Consider the following 17,798-nt stretch of genomic DNA (forward strand, 5'->3'; position numbering starts at 1 on the left):
AATATTAAGAATGAGGCAAATAATACTACAGATTAACCAGCAATAAAATTTTATAATATTTCAAAATAGTATTTTATGAATAATTTTATATAAATAGATGCAATGATTTAGAAAAAAATAGGAAAATTTTCTGAAAGACATAAATTGCCATAACTGATGTAAAGTAATAAAGATAAACTGAATATCCCTTTCTCTATTGAGGAAATTTGGAGTAGGAAATGGCAACCTACTCCAGTATTCTTGCCTGGAGAATCCCATTGACAGAGGAGCCTGTTGGGCTACAGTCCTTGGGGTTGCAAAGAATCAGACACAACTGAGCCACTGAACACACAAACACACTGAGGAAATTGCATTTCAAAACTTCCATAAAGAAAATTCTAAGCTATTAAAATAGCTCTTTAAGTAGCTATTCCAGTGAATTTTATCAATTACTTGAAGAAGAAATAGGACAGAAACTTAGAAAATAGAAGAAAAGAAACCCTTTCAAAGCTTATTTTATATTTTGACACCAAAAGATATAAAGACTTGAAAGGAATTAATAATCCAGTATTTCTTGTAAATATAAACACAAAATTTTTAAAGACAGTATTAGCAAATCATGTCCAGTCATATATATGAAGGAGGCTGAAGGATATGAAGCATGATCATCAATTGGAATATATTCCAGGAATGCAAGACTGGTTTAGCACTCAGAAATTAATCAGTGGAACTTGCCATATATATAATATAGACAAGACAAATAATAAGATCGTCCAAAAAAGTGCAGAAAAAAATATTTCAAATGCAGCACTCATTCATGATAAAGCCTTTTATTTATTTTTTTAATTTTATTTTATTTTTAAACTTTACATAATTGTATTAGTTTTGCCAAATATCAAACCCTAGGAAGACAGCAGAACTCTCTCCATCTCATCAAAAATATATGTGCTGCTGGGAAAGACAGAGGGCAGCATAAGAAGGGGGTGACAGAGGAAGAGATGGTTGGATGGCATCATGGACTCAATGAACATGAGTTTGAGTAAATTCCAGGAGATAGTGAAAGACAGGAAAGCCTGGCATGCTGCAGTCCACGGGGTTGCAAAGAGTTGGACCCGACTTGATGACCAAATAACAAGAAAGAGAGTAGAACTCTCAATCCCATTAAGAATATATGTGAAAACTAAAATCATATTTTTAGTGTTTCTCTTCTACCATTTAGAATATTACTAAAAAATTTGTTTTCATAATTTCTGCTTAATGTTGTAATGGAAGTCCTAGCTAAATTGGACAAAGAAATAAAAATACAAAAGTTGGCACAAAAAACTTAATATCAGATAATATGCCTGTGTTTACAGAGAAGCCTCCAGAATCTACTTAGAGTAATTATTTGGAGTAATAAGTAAATTTAGCAAGCTCACAGGATACAGATTGGTATAAAAAATGATTGCATATATTTCTATATACTAGCAATGAGAAATAAACTTTTTAAAATGTTTCCATTAATGATAGTATCAACATATATGAAGTAGAAATAAATCTAACAAATATGTGTAGGATCTCTCTTATGAAAAGTAGGAACTGCTTCAGAGAGAAATAAAATAAGACCTAAATAAAGGGAGAGCTATGTTATCTTTATAAATGAGAACACTTAATATTTTTAAGATGTCAGATTTTCTGATTTGTTAGCTTTAATACAATTTCAGTCAAAATATCAAGGGAATATTAACTAATTCTAAGATGAAATGGAAAAGAATCTGGAATACTCATAATAATCTTGAAAATGAAAACATTTGGTAGAGTTATACTAACATTTCAAAACTTGCTGTTAATCTGCAGTATGTCCATAGCATATTTTAAGAATTTAATAATACACAAAAAGATCAATAGAACAATAAAAATCTCAGTTATTTTCAATTAATTTTGGAACAAGGCCTGAGCTAACTCAATGGGGAAGAAAAGTATTTATGAAATGATGCTGGGATTAACTGGATATTTGTATTTAAAAATTATTGTTGATCTCTACTTTCTCAATACAAAAGTTATTTAGCTGGTTCATAGGACTAAACATAAAGCTAGCAGTAAAAAAATTTTAGGAGAAAATATGGAGAATAACTTTGTGATCTTGAAATATGCCAAGATTCTTAAACAGTTAAAAAATAACAAAAAATAAAGGTTGCATTTACTTTCATACTGTAAATGCTTTCAAAAAATGATACTGTAAATTTGTATTGAGGCAACATAGAATCATGGAAAGATCATGGCCTTGAAATAAGGATTACCTAGTTGAACTAATTTGGTAAATACTGAGTTAAACACCAACAAATTTATTAATGCAAGAATTTGTCATAGTTTTAGTAGGCTATTGTGATTTTTCATTTCTAAAACAGGTACTTGATACAATATTTGCCAAGTTTATTTGAAGTTATCAATCACAAAAAAGAAAATAATCACAAAATTCCTATTTATATCTTGCATTGTATGTGCTATGAAGAATGCATTTAGGGAAGTAATCAGTTACAAGTATCTTGGTTTTTTAATCATCAAGGTCTAATTGAACACTTTGACTTTTGCACAAATGAATATATTTATAAAACAGAAAGTAGAGTCACAGATATAGAAAATATACTTACAGTTACTAAGGCATAAGGGTGGGAGGGATAAATTGGGAGATTGGGATTGACTGACATATATACACTAAAACTGATAACTAATAAGGACCTACTGTAGACCACAGGGAACTCAACTTAATACTCTTTAATGGCCTATATGGGAAAAGAATCTTAAAAAAGAATGGTTATATGTATATGTATAACTGATTCACTTGCCATATGCCTGAAACCAACACAATATTGTAAATCAACTATACTCCAATAAAAAGTAAAACAAATAAATAAAACATCAGTTAGAGTGTAAAAAGACATTTGGTTTCTCTTTTCTTATTAATATTTTACAAGTTATCATTCTTATGAGTTTTCCCCCAAGTGTTTCTCTGAAAGATATGCCCTTCATTTGTTTGTTGTTTAGTCACTAAGTTTTCTTCGACTCTTCCGTGACTTCATGGGCCACAGCCTGCCAACTCCTCTGTCCACAGGATTTCCCAGGCAAGAATACTGGAGTAGGTTGCCGTTTCCTTCTCCAGGGTATCTTCCTGACCCAAGGATTGAACCTGCATCTCTGGCATTGCAGGCAGATTCTTTACTGCTGAGCAATCAGGGAAGCCTTTAATTACTGCTGTTTTATTTCATGTTTCCTTGCTTTATGAGTTTATTGAGTATTTGTTAAAGTCATTAGTAATTTCTATACATGACACTGACTTCTCCTCTAATGTATTTTGTCAAATAAAGCCAGATTAAGTGGTGCACATTTATCTATTCAGACATGCAGACAGACAAACCCCACTGTGTGTGTTAGGGCATACATGTAAATATGTGCATGTATACAAATGTACAGCACAAACAAAAGGGAGATCTTATATTACCTAATGCCAAATTCTTCTGTGTAAACTATCATTCAAAATAATCACATTCTTATTTTTTATATGCTTCTAAGATAATAAGAGATTGAACATGATCCAAGGACATAACTATATGCCAACAAAATCCTTATCTCTTAAACTAATGTTTAATCTTCCACAATCTTGTCCTAATCTACTTTCAGATATAACTTCGATCCATAACATCTACCAAACAACTTAATATATCCCTTACATTTAGTTGATATACCTGGTGAAATGAGCAACTAATTCTTACAAAACACCTTCTATGTGCCTCTTCTTATGCTATTCCCTGTGCCAAGAATTCCTTCAGCTTTCTTCAAAGATTAGTGTCAAATCAACCTCTGCAATACGCTGGTGTTATTTCCCTCAGCTGAAAATGAACTCTAATTCTGCCGAATGTTATTAACATTTTCAACTTCTGTTCTACAATATTTTTAAAAGTATAAATGGAATTTTCTGACTATAAATATTGATTTCATGAGGTGAGAGTTAACCATTTACAATAATAAATCTCCTAGACCTCTGCACAGTTTCACACATAGATGATTCTCAATAAGTGCTTGTAAAATAAATGGGTGTTTCTAAAAATCATAGATATTTTTGCTTCTCTTTAAACTATTTTAAAAATAGCCAGAGAAAAATTTGTAATTATTCTAAGACAATACTAGCTATGGATTCCATGGCATTAATATCTAATAGGTTTTTGTAGGCTTCAGTTGTGTTGTGTGGAAGGTACTGTGTCAAGCTTGCCAACTTCTCTATTTGTATAGGATATGAATTTGAAGTTATTTTGTTAAATAAACCAGTAATTATATAACTTTTTTACTATGTATATAATATATACATTATATTTCTTATATTCTTATTTATGGAATTATTTTGTTTTATGATATGACTTTATTCACTCAACAAATTTTATTGACTGTTTATTATATCAAGGCACTATCCTAGACACTTGAAATTATACTTAGTTTTGTAGAAGAGATACAAACAAGTATATAATATTCTTTTGCTCTCAATATATATAGCATATTATCTATATAATTCATATTTATAAAATATAGGGGAAATACTTAAATATTATGGCAAATGTTATGAGATCAAAGAAGTCTATAAGAGATTAAGACTAGATTAGACTATTAGAAAATATTTTTTTGAAGAGATACATTAAAGTTGTGTAAGCAGAGTCTGAAATATGGGGAATTACCACATAAAGAATAGACAAAAAGTGTGGCTATTATTGAGAAGATAAGAAATAACAAATGTTGGAGAGTATGTAGGAAACAGGAATCTTCATACACTGTAGATAGGACTATCAAATAGTGAAGTCATGGAAAACAGTTATGGAGATTCCTCAAAATATTAAGAATAGAACTATAATATGATGCAGCTATTCCACTTCTGGGCAACAAGGAAATACTAATTCAAAAAGATATACATACCCCTATGCTCACTGCACCATTATTTAAAATAGTCAAGATGTGGAAACAACATAAGTGTCCATAAATAAAAGAATAGATAAAGAAGCTGTGGTATATTTATGCAATAGAATACTACTCAGCCATAAAAAGAATGAAATCCTTCCACTTGCCACAACATGGATGAACCTTAAAGGAATAATGCTAAGTGAAATAACTCAGACAAAAAAATACAAGTATCTTGTGATTTCACTTATAAGTCAAATCTAAAAAAAATAAATAAACACATAGATACAGAGATAAGATTAGTAATTATCTAAGGGGAAGGAATTTGAGACTAGGCAAAATAAGCAAATCAGGGTCAACGAGTGGAGTAGGATTATAATTAGACTTCTGGTGGTGATTTCTCTGTTGTGTATAGAGATGTTAAATTATAATTCTGTACACCTGAAATATATCATTAAAAAATTAATTACAAAAACAGGACAGAGGAAAAACTGATGATAGATACAGAAAAATGTCTAAAATTACCATTATAATCTAAGCAGCAAAATGCTTGTTAGATCCTTTAAATGTCTCTAACAAAATGGTTCATTTTAATTACTCTCAAAGTAATGTGAATTTAGTCTGTACTTTAAAAGATTTTTCTTCAAAGAAATTAAGAAAATATCTCATAGAGAGGCATATAATAGATTTTAATAAACATATGGGAAATTAAAAGTTTACACATTGTTTTATTGTCTATAGACAAAATAGAATGGGGAGAAGGGAGCAGAAACATGCATAATCATGTGTACTTTGTTTATAGTATAATAGCATTTTTTTCCTTAATTTCATGAACTACTTTTCTTTCTTTCCCCCTCCCAAAGTGCTTAGTAGACTATTTTGAAATCTTAAAATAATATTCTTAAATATATTTATTTAACACTCCTGTTTATTAGGAGGCCTTACAAGATTTTAAGATCACAGCTGAATTTGAGGACTGTGAAGTTTGAAGAATATTTTATTTGAATATTATGAATTATGCATAAATGACCTATTGGTTCCTACAGTAATAGCCTAATTATGTTTTAACTCATTAATAAGAAAATTCCAGTTTTATTATTAAATGTTCCACATGTTTACAACTAGGACAAAATCAAAAGACTTATACCATAAAAAGGTAGCATAAAGTCATCATGTTCATTCAGTTGTAAGAGCTTTCATTTTGCTACTTCATGAAATGATCAAGCTTTTTGTTCTTTTTTTTTGAATTGTGATACAGAAGAAACAGTTTTAAATTAAAAAAATAAAACCTATCAATTTATATTGCCAATTTACACACTGTTAAGACTGTTGCCATGCATGCTAAAAACACTTTAGAAAGATTTCACAGTTTGCTCTCATTTGACTACTTCTTTGTCATTTATTGACTTAATTTTACACAAAATGGAGCACAGTTAAAAACCCAAGGGAAGATATTAGGCTTTAGTTTTATGTACCCCATCATGGAAATAATAAAACGAAGAATGGGGTTTTTTTGGTTTTGTTCTTGAAACACTATCTCTCTCATTTTCCAAGTTATGCCATTTTCTTTCAAAATATATAGAGTAATAAGGTAGAATTGCCACAGTAGAAAACAATATTTTAAATGGGAAAACTCTTTGTTTCCTAAAGTCTTTCTTTCATGAGACCTGTTGCAAATCAACTGTGCATTTTTTTTTTAACTATACAGTAATGCAGTTAAGTACACATCCCTGTGTTTCAATAAATAAAGGAGCCACAGAAATACACTCATCAAGAGTAAGGCTATTATAGGGAAACATACCTGTACTCAATTATCAGAATAAATGACTGTGCTAACAGCAGAAAGGTTGATTAATTTTTTGTTACAAACACTTGCATATTAATAGATAAATTTTTGTCAGTCTCTTTGATGTTGAAATTTTGCAAGAGATCATCTAACATATGTTCACACTACCAGCCTTCTAACAGATAAAAATTCAGTAGTGAGAGGTTATATGAATCAAGCATGCACCATCCCATAGCACAGGTCTGACGACCCCTGAATGTGACCTGCTCCCGGAGGAAACCAATTTAATGCTTCATCGCACACAGAGCAGTATGTATGAATCACAAAACCTCCAGATAAATTAGTGACAGGTACATCTGAATAGGATTCCTTCTAAGTCGCTTATCTGCAGCCAGGCAAGCTTGTTTCACGCTCACTTTCAAAGATAAAGCCACATGGCATGTTGCCTTGGCAGATTCTCACAAAGCAAACAGCCCCCATCGTCCATTATTGGCAGAAAGATTCCCTTATTATTTCAGGTACTGTACACTGTGACAGCAAATGGGGCAAAGTGAAAACTACCTGCCAGCTGAGAAATTCATCAGCTGATACCAGGCCTTAGGTCTTCTCTAACTTTCATAAGCTCTGTGCCTCTCCTCTTTACTTTTATTTTTGACAGTTCTGATACCCTAGAGTTGTAGCCATGGCAAAGTGCAAGAAAAAACAGCCGGTTATCAAAGACGACTTATCAGAAGCCAACAGGAGAAGAGATGCCAACAGTTAGTCAGTAACTCAAAGATCTGTGGCCGAACAAGGAAGAAAGATGCACCTATCTTTTTTATCTTGAAACAACTCCTTATTCCATTTGAAAAAACTCAGAGAAAATCTGAGACACTAAATATATACTCTAAGTACTTAGGGATAATAATCATAGAGATGATGAAAAAATAATTTATGCATAAAATAGCATGGGAAATGTTTATTTGTAATGGAATATATTTATATATTTTATCAGCCATAAATAAATTGGACTATTAAAACTATATAAAGCTATATGCTTTAAATTAAATATCAATGAAAGCACAAATATATTATCTTATTCAAAGTTAAGTATCTACTGATTACTAGAATTCCTTAAATTGATATGAAGACATGTCAGTTCTTACTTTCTATACCTCTTATAGTCCAGACTTAACACTTAAATCAAGACTCTCATTATATATCTTCATAAGTGCCATGTCTTATTACAAGGGCAGTAATATAGCATAGAATTCAATAGTATAAATCAGCAGGACTCACGTTTTAGGTTCTGTCGATGGTCCTTCTCATGCAAAATCAGGGTTGTGCTTTCTGGGTGAGTCTGTGTTAAACCAAAATAACAAAAATCTTAGTTTCCCATGCACTGCCACTTAGAATGCATGCAAATAAACCCCCAGTTAGTCAAGGAGAAAAAAATTTCATTAAAGCTACTGATTTGTAAATTTGGTCCTTTCAAATGTAGATAATGTTTACCCCTCCCTTCCCCCCATACCTTAGTAAAATTTCTGCCCAATGAACTCATTACTGTAGAAACTCAACTATGGGTATGGTCAGTTAATGAAATTCAAGTCTGAGATTAACCTCTATAAACATGCACATGGTTGGGCTTCTGGAATTGGGAGAGAAAAGGGTGATGCTGGAAAGGAAAAAAAATAAACAACAACATATGATTTAAAGAATGTACAATATGAGTTTGAGCAGGTTCTGGGAGTTGGTGATGGACAGGGAAGTCCGACATGCTGCAGTTCATGGGGTCCCAAAGAGTCAGCCATGACTGAGCTATTGAACTAAACTGAGCAATATGATATATATAGCTAAATTAAATTAACTGCTATCCTATACTTCAAATGATTCATAAAATTCTTAATGTCCAAAAAATGAAAGCAAAGCTACTTTGAAAACATAACCAATACCATATTTAATGACACTTTGGGGAATATTAATGTAGCTATTAAGTTTACCTTCTTTGAAATTACACAGGTTTAATTAGATTAGATGTATGTTCTTTACAGCCACAATAATTTAAGCAATATTAAACACCATTTAAAATTATTTGTGCTCTAACCAAGGACTATGTTTATATTGAGTTATTTACTTACAATGCACTCTAACATCATCAGTAATTTCTTAGAAACTACAGTATTTGAGAACTAAAATATTCAACCAAAACATTAATCTACTTGTGAAGTACTGTATTATAATAATGTTAGTTTATTTTTATGACTTAGAAAAATATGCAAATGTAATCAGAACAATTAGTTTGAATATTTTAAAAGCAAATGTCATGTGTGTATCTAAACTCTATAAATACAAAGTCATGTAAAAGTTATCAATCAGTACATGTCACACTTTTCTTTTTTTTAACTGTAGGATGGAGTGGTCAAAATTTCTGATTTATTATCCATTTATTTAACAAATAGATCTTGACTAAGCTGGCCTTACAATTCCCCTTGGCTTCACTAAACTTTACACAAGTTTCTTCCTGACCTCCCTTTTCTCAGAGCATTTACTTTAAGCTTGCAATTGTGAATTATTGCTCTGGCCCTTTGAGATCTTTTCCCAATGTCTCACCAGTTTTAACAACCCAGGAATGTCTTTCTCAAAGACTCAGGAGCCATTCTTTTGAGATGTAATCATCAAGAAAGATAGCACCTCTATCACCCAGTTTTTACATGTGGATCTGAGCCTAATAATAAGCAGTAGTGACAAGCACAAATGACCTCACCACATTGACTAACCTCTCAACATCTTCTAGTAGTTTTTCACCAGCTCATCCCAACCTTTAAAAAGTCCTTACCCTGTATTTCAGCAGACTTAATTAAGTTCAATATCTCCCCCTTTTGCAATAGTCTGAAGAAAGTCTTCCTTGTCTAACTCCATCTGTTGCATTTCCCTTTTTATCCTCAAGCATTTATTATGTGCCAATACAGTAGTAATTCAGTGGTATAGAAGGTGGACACTTACTTGTCTTAATAGAACCTACAGTCTAGTTGGGAAACTGAGATATCTAAATTGATTCTTAGAATGTGATCAAACTATAACTGTGTGAACAGAATGGGGCACCATATAAAAGTGGTAAGAAAGTGAAGTTGCTCAGTCATGTCCGACTCTTTGCAACCCCATGGACTTTAGCCTAACAGGCTCTTTCATCCATGGGATTTTCTAGGCGAGAGTTCTGGAGTGGGTTATCATTTCTTTTTCCAGGACTTCCTGACTCAGGGATGGAACACAGGTCACCTGCATTGCAGGCAGACACTTTACTGTCTGAGCCACGTGGCGTAGATAATAAAAAGTGTAACAGAACAAGTGCCATTGAAGTTTTTACTTCATAGAAGATGAGGTATCATTCAGGGAAATTGCACAAGGGAAAATGCCCCGGGAAGAGAGTCCAGCATGTGTGAAAGTTGAGAGACAAAATAAACATTTCAGTGCAAAGAAAATAACATCAGAAGGTCTGCATTGTACACAGTGATGTAGGAGGGGGCAGGAAATGAGGCTGAGATGTAGCAAAAAGAAGATAAGAAAAGGTATTTAATCATATAGTTCATTTTTCTTCTAATCAACATGTTATGGAGAGGTAATACAACTTAAGTTCAATGGCAAGGGCTCTGGTATCAGACTCTCAGGCTTTGAAATCTGTCTCTATCTCTTGTAAATTATATGATTTATGCATGTAGTCTAAATTCTCCTACCCTCAGTTTCCCCATTTCATAAATGAATATATTAAAAATATTCACTTCATGAGATTTTGTGAGGGTTAAAAGAAAAATTGTAGATAAAATATTTAGTACAAGCCTTGAAAGTGAAAGTTGCTCAGTCATGTCTGACTCTTTGTGATCCCATGGATATACAGTCCATGAAATTCTCCAGGCCAGAACACTGGAGTCGGTAGCCTTTCCCTTCTCCAAGGGATCTTCCCAATCCGTGTATCAAACCCAGGTCTCCCACATTGCAGGCAGCTTCTTTACCAGTTGAGCCACCACGGAAACCCAGCACAAGCTTTAGGACATGAAAATGATCAATGGTGATGATGATGAAAAAGACAATGATAGTCATCTATGATGATATCAATGATGAGGGCCAGTCAAGAGTCAGAGAATTTTCTAAAGAAAAGAGAAACTGAAGCATTTTAAAAATAGAGAACTATGATCAAGTTTACATTTTGAACTAGCATTCTGATTAGTTAGAAGAATGTTTCTAAAGTTGAAAAGTGAATGCTGTACTCTCTGTTTGGATGAACTACGTAGTAGATGTCTTTGTGATTGTCAGCTGGTATGTTTTATAAGGGGAGTTTGTTTCATCACACAAATCATATGTCATCTCCAGTATATCTAAAATGCAATAGTAATAATAAGAGAAAGAGTTAATATGTATTTTATCTTATGGACTCTGTGGGAGACGGAGAGGGTGGGAAGATTTGGGAGAATGACATTGAAACATGTAAAATATCATGTAAGAAACGAGTTGCCAGTCCAGGTTCGATACACGATACTGGATGCTTGGGGCTAGTGCACTGGGACGACCAAGAGGGATGGTATGGGGAGGGAGGAGGGAGGAGGGTTCAGGATGGGGAACACATGTATACCTGTGGCAGATTCATTTTGATATTTGGCAAAACTAATACAATTATGTAAAGTTTAAAAATAAAATAAAATTAAAAAAAATATGTATTTTAGCATATTTATTTATCAGATACTGCTTTTTGCTACTTACATGTATGAATTCATTTATAGATAATATTGTTATTCTTCTCTTACACATGAAAAAATTAGAGCAAACAGAAGTTCAGTAATTTGCCCAATCCACATAGCATATGGAGAGCACAGATTCAAACCAGATAGTCTGGATCCAGAACTTTTATCCTTAAGCCCTGTGTGAATAGTGCTGTAATAGAGTAGTTTTAGAGTACCTGGAGCTTAGAGAGATATAATAAATCTCTACTATAATCTAAGAGGATATTAAAGATCAAAGAATTTTGGTACAAAAGGAGAAAAACTATTTTAGCAAGGTAGAAAGCACAAAGCAGATAAAATCAGAGTAACTTAAAAAAATAGAAAGACGTATTTCAGGTAGATTTTAAAGAATGAATTGGATATCTGTCTCCCTGAAAATCAAACATAGTCTATTTTAAAGAAAAATCTGTAATTATACTTATTTTTTTGTCTTCCCAACTAGATATGATTATTCCATTTCCTAAATTCATTTGTATTAGTATTTGCAAAACATATATAAAAATGTTTATCCATCTCAGATAAATCTACAATCAGCAACACTCTGATGGATTTCTATTATACCTAAATAAAAATCTAAAATTCACACTCCTTCTTATGGCCTCTCTGATTATAGTTTGTGTATGCACGCACACACACACACATACACACACACACACTCACATACACAGAACATGCCATGTCCAAGATACTCCAGGCATAATAGTTTTGATTTCCCTTAAACACATAGATCAGATCAGTTGCTCAGTCATGTCCTACTCTTTGTGACCCCATGAATCTCAGCACGCCAGGCCTCTCTGTCCATCACCAACTCCCGGAGTTCACTCAGACTCACATCCATCAAGTCAGTGATGCCATCCAGCCATCTCATCCTCTGTCGTCCCCTTCTCCTCCTGCCCCCAATCCCTCCCAGCATCAGAGTCTTTTCCAATGAGTCAACTCTTCTCATGAGGTGGCCAAAGTACTGGAGTTTCAGCTTTAGCATCATTGCTTCCAAAGAACACCCAGGGCTGATCTCCTTCAGAATGGACTGGTTGGATCTCCTTGCAGTCCAAGGGACTCTCAAGAGTCTTCTCCAACACCACAGTTCAAAAGCATCAATTCTTTGGCGCTCAGCCTTCTTCACAGTCCTTCTTTGCTAGTAACAAATCTTACATTATCAGATCTTTCTCACATGTTTCTCTGTCCACTTTCTATCTCATTTTAGAATATCCTTTAAGAAATATGCAGTGCCTTTTTTAGGGTTGACAATTATTCTTTGCTAAAGACATTTTGTTGTTGAGAGAATTGTACCTGCTGTTTCATTCCTAGCCCTGCTACACTCCCCACTTCCTTTAATACTATCTGATGGTGATGAGTTTCTCTCTTTTCTAGCAAGTGCCACAGATTGCATTTTATATGTGCTTCTAACGTTATTGACAAAATTATTACCAGTTTTAGGTCCCTCAAGGGGCAGAGGCCTTGTTTGTTTTTATATTATAATTTATCCTGTAGGAACTCAGAATACACCACCTTGTCATATGCCACGTTTGAATATGGATTATTCTGAGCTCAAGGTAATTGAGAATCAACAGACCCAGAAAGAAGCCTTCTCAGAACTTTCCTTCTGTAACTAAAGACAGAAACTTCAGAGAAATGAGGACTGCCCAAAATCCTTTCTCTGTGAGATTTTTATGGCCATGAAGAAGATGGAGAATCAACATTAAGACAAGTCATCACCAAAAATAAAACAAAATCAAAAATGAAAACCCACAAAACAAACAAAAAGCTTACTAAAATAGCCTTTACTTTCCATTAATTTCCCCGTATATTTACCCTCCCAGAAGCCCAAATTTCCCTTTCTTTGTCTAGCCCACAATGTATTCCCTTTTGTTAAAAATATAAGCTTCCAAGTCTAACCATTGCTTGGGAATCCACTTCTTTTCTAGGGAGGCTTCAAACACATAAAAATAAAATAAATCTGTTTAACTTGTTTTTTGTCAATTTAATTTGAGAGTCCCAGTGTTAAACCTTATAGGGTAGAGTAAAAGTTTTTTTCTTCTGCTACTATCTCCAGCACCTAAAGCAATGCCAGACTCAATAAATATCTGATGAATAAATGATGTGGAATTGGCAGGAACCATGCATTTGGAGCAACTGATTCATAGAAATCAGCAAATGAAAACTGTCTATTGAAATTATCAAATTTTAAGAAAGTTGGTGCAAACAGACTATCTTCATCATCATGACTGTTTCCAGAAGTTAGATGAGGGCCAAATGCAAACAACCCAGATAATAACCACAAATATAGACAGACAGCTAGACAGATAGATACAGAGATAGCTCAGGTGAGACTGAGATAAGAAGTTCTGGGCTGCTTGGCAGTTTTGTGGTCATCAAAGAACCAGAAACGCTTCTGATTATCCACGCAAAGCAAGTGATTTCCACCTTTAAGTTGTTTGGAATATTGTTACTCCAATCCCAGCATTTTCAGGTTTCAGGAAGCAGAAAATAAGAAGGGAAGGATGCAAAAATGACACAGTCACTAGCTTTAGAAGGACTGTTATAAAGAGCTATACTAGAAACTGACTTATAACTTCAACTTATATCTTATGTGAAACACTTTCAGAGCTGAAACTGAATAACTATATTTAGATGATTATATTGCCACCTTAAACAATGAAATAATCCATTAGTAAGGTAAATGGAAGAAATACAGTTTTTCTTTCCTCTTATGAAAAGTATCCATTTTTAATTATGTCATACAACTGTCTTGTTTTTACTGAAATAAGTAAGTCTTGGCAAAATAATTTTTATTACATATTTTCCTTTAAATTTACTGCACCAACACTAAACAAGGGAATCTCAGGACTTAAATTGAACTCATGGTTTGAAATATCAAGAACTGTGAATTTATAATAGCAAGTACAAAGATAAACCTAAAGTACCTTCCGGATACACATATGAAGATGAAAGATTCGCTTTTATAATCTGTCTGCTTTCAAATACTTCTCATCAGCACTTGATGAAACTTCGTCTTACCTATCACCAGTCCCTGACCACCTTCTTTTCAACTCTAATGAAACTTCATTCAATCATTTCTTGGTGTTAAAGCTACTGAAGCTAAGGGGCTTCCCAGGTGGTACTGAAGCTAAGGGGCTTCCCAGGTGGTACAGGGGTGAAGAATCTGCCTGCCAATGCAGGAGATGCAAGAGGCACAGGTTCAATCCCTGGGTCAGGAAGATCCAATGGCATAGGAAATGGCAACCACTCTAGTATTCTTCCCTGGATCATTCTAAGGACAGAGGAGTCTGGTGGGCTACAGTTCTTGGGGTTGCAGAGAGACAGACAGGACTGAGAAAGCAGGCACTGAAGCTAAATCTAGCTGAAGGGATGCATTCATTCTTATTTGTCTTTTAAATCATTTTTTTAGGTGTATGTGTTCTTACACTTGAATTGAATGCTTGCTGTTTTCACTGTTCTTTTTACACCAAACAATGAATCCATACAGTGATGACCTATATTGGGAGAAGTTTGGCAACTGTACCATTTCTTCATTCTGTTTCTTTTGCTAAATTTTCCTGATACCTGTTCCACACTGAAAACAGAATTATCTTCCAGAATAAAATGAGAATTGCAGATTCTCCAATTTACCCCTATACCCTCTTTTCCCCAAACATAACCTGAATTTTAAAGACAATCTCTTCAAGAAAATTGAACAAATAGCGTTAAAAAAAAAAAAAATCAAGGAATAACCTTTTAAGAAGGATATGGGTTCTCTCACTAAATTTGAGATGTCTGTTCAAAGAAAAAGTGAATATAATTTGAAAAGAAACTATATTTGCACTCTTACTTTTAAATCCATTTTAGTGTTTTGTGTTAGTTATTTTTATTCTCAAAAGAGAATTTGTTTTCAATTGATTAGGTAAGGCCCTGAGAACTAAAAGGTTACTTTTTTTTTTTTTTCCACTCCTTGACAGTTTTGCTACTCCAAAGAAGAAAAGTTTACCTGTCTCCACTCCCCCAAAATAAACTGACTTTGAAAAATAGCACTTTAAATGTTTTTGCCAAACGTTGTTAAGACAGTTAAACAAAATTAAATTCTTTTTCTCTACTATTTCTTGTTAGCCTTTTAGAAGTATCAGAAAACTTCCAATTGATTGTACCTTATATACACTGAATAGAGACTCCCCAGGTGTGTTTTAAAATACCTAAAATACAAAAGGCTTAATTGAGAAAATGTCACTTCTTCTAAGTGTTAAATAGTCAGCGATAAAGCTGTCTTTTTCCTCAGTGAGTATGTCTGTATAAGGTTGATGGTGGGATAACTTCTAAAGGACCAAACATAAGATTTCCCAAGAGAAGGCTACTGTCCATTGGATTAATTATGTGACATCTTTGGCTATCAAATAACAGCTTGCTTCTATTTAGTTTGTGACTATTGGGATAATTATTTATAGGTGCATACATCTCTTTTAGCTTAAAAATCTCTTTCAGTTCTATAAAAATTCCTAAGGAGAATACTAATGAAATCCTGAAAAATATTCCATTACTTATGCATCATAATCTCAGACTTTCATTTTTTTTCTTTTGAAACGTTTAACACAAAATATTTTAGACATACTAATATAATTACCACATATTCATTCAAGGTAATATAATCATTTTTTTTAAATGTAAGAACATCATTCATAAAATTGTGACTGGCCTTAAGTTTCCTCCTCACTCCAGCTTTACTGAGATACATAATTGACAAAATTAGTATATACTTAAATTTACAATGTGATAGTTTGATGTGCATATGCATTGTTAAATTATTACTTCAATCAAGCTAATTAACATATCCACAGACTCACAGTTATTATTTTTGTGTGTGTGTGATGAAAATATTAAAGATCTACCCTCTTAGGAAATTTTAGGTAACAAAAGTAGTATTGTTAACTGTGGTTATCACTTGGTATATTAGATCTCCAGAATTTATTCATGCTACTTAATGGAAAGTTTGTAACATCTGACTAATATCTATGATCTCCATTTCCAGTTGTTAGGCAGTTAGAATAGGAGAAAGGAGTCTAGAATGGCGGTGGCTAAAAGACAAGGAAGGGAAAAATCCACAAAAATAGAACAAAGGAAGGTCCAAGGCCCAGAATGAGGACCTCAGGTAGAACAAACAGCACTCCTGGCTAGCTCAGTTTACTTACGGCAGGCCCAGGGGGAGGAGAAAAAACATATAAAAAGAGGAGCCAAAGGGCTCCTCTCTCTCTCTCTTCTCTTCTCGTCTTTTGGGTCAGCATGTCTTCACACCTCGAGGATGTATTTTCCTTTATTTTCTAAATAAAACTGAGCTGTAACACGGAGCTGTAACACTGATCTGTCCTAGAGCTGTGACACGGTCTATCTGAGGGCTGTAATGTTGGTCTATCATTTCAAATTTTTGTTGTGAGGAGACAGAACCGAGGAAATTACACACTCTCCCGACATCTATGGTGCCATGACTCCAATTTAACCAGGCTGAAACAACCTCTGTGCGGCCCCTGCAAAGAGGAGGCCAAGCACAGCAGGAACCCAACTCAGCAAAAGCTCCCACAGTGGAAGTGGAACACGAAGAAAACCCAGCACAGGGTGGGTGATAAGAAGCCCAGTGTGCTGGAAACCAACTGGGACAGCAAAAAACAAACTCAGCAGAAAGCTCATGCAGCTCAGTCTCAGATTCCAGAAGACCTCGGGTTAAGATAGGACATCCTCACTCCTATGGCTGGAAGGACATATGCCTTAATTCCTTTACAATCTCTTAATTCCTTTACAATCTTAAATTGTAATCTTAATTCCTTTACAATCTCTCCTTCCTTATTTCCTTGAAACCCCCACCCCCCACCCCCTCGCAAGTGGCAGTGGGTGCAATTGAGGGACTCTGGAGAGGCTACTCCTCAGTGTGTCCTGAAGGATCCTCTATCCTCTGCACTCTAATAGCTGTTACCCAAGCCGGTGGGGGTTCTTCTGTCCTTAATCTTCTTTGTGCCAAGGATCAGGCCAATGAAAACTATGAGCACAGGTCAGGTATTTAGCAGATTTTCTGGCAGGTTATGAAGGGGATTCCTTGGCATGTTTTTCCCACTGCTTTTTCTTTCTGTCCTTCAGCTCCTCTCTCCTGGGACTTGAGCCCAGCCAAAACCCACGATGCCTGGCTTCAGGACGTAATGAAGCTCATTATGTAATGAGGCTCTGATGCCTCACTGCAAATATTCAGTTAGAGAGACAGCGATAGGTAAGAGGTAGACTTATTTGGATTCAGAGAGAACCACACTCCGAAGGGTGTGGGCCGTTGCAGGGGGCAAGTGCTTTGGCCATGGAATGTAGTGTGGCTAGTTTTTGCTCACTGGGTGAAT

At 34.2% G+C, this 17,798-nt stretch overlaps 1 protein-coding gene across 1 annotated transcript in view; it reads right to left on the reverse strand.

The window, feature by feature from the left end:
* MGAT4C (MGAT4 family member C) overlaps positions 1-17,798 on the reverse strand; it is an 874,849-nt gene that overhangs the window by 401,298 nt on the left and 455,753 nt on the right. Inside the window, exon 3 of the mRNA XM_086403733.1 lies at positions 7,964-8,024. The gene's annotated coding sequence lies outside the window, so the exon portion shown is untranslated. The remainder of the gene's footprint in view (positions 1-7,963; positions 8,025-17,798) is intronic.

Source organism: Bos grunniens, chromosome 5, assembly GCF_055505025.1.
Source record: "Bos grunniens cultivar Pamir isolate PY7600 chromosome 5, Bosgru_T2T1.0, whole genome shotgun sequence".
NCBI classification, from domain to species: domain Eukaryota; kingdom Metazoa; phylum Chordata; class Mammalia; order Artiodactyla; family Bovidae; genus Bos; species Bos grunniens.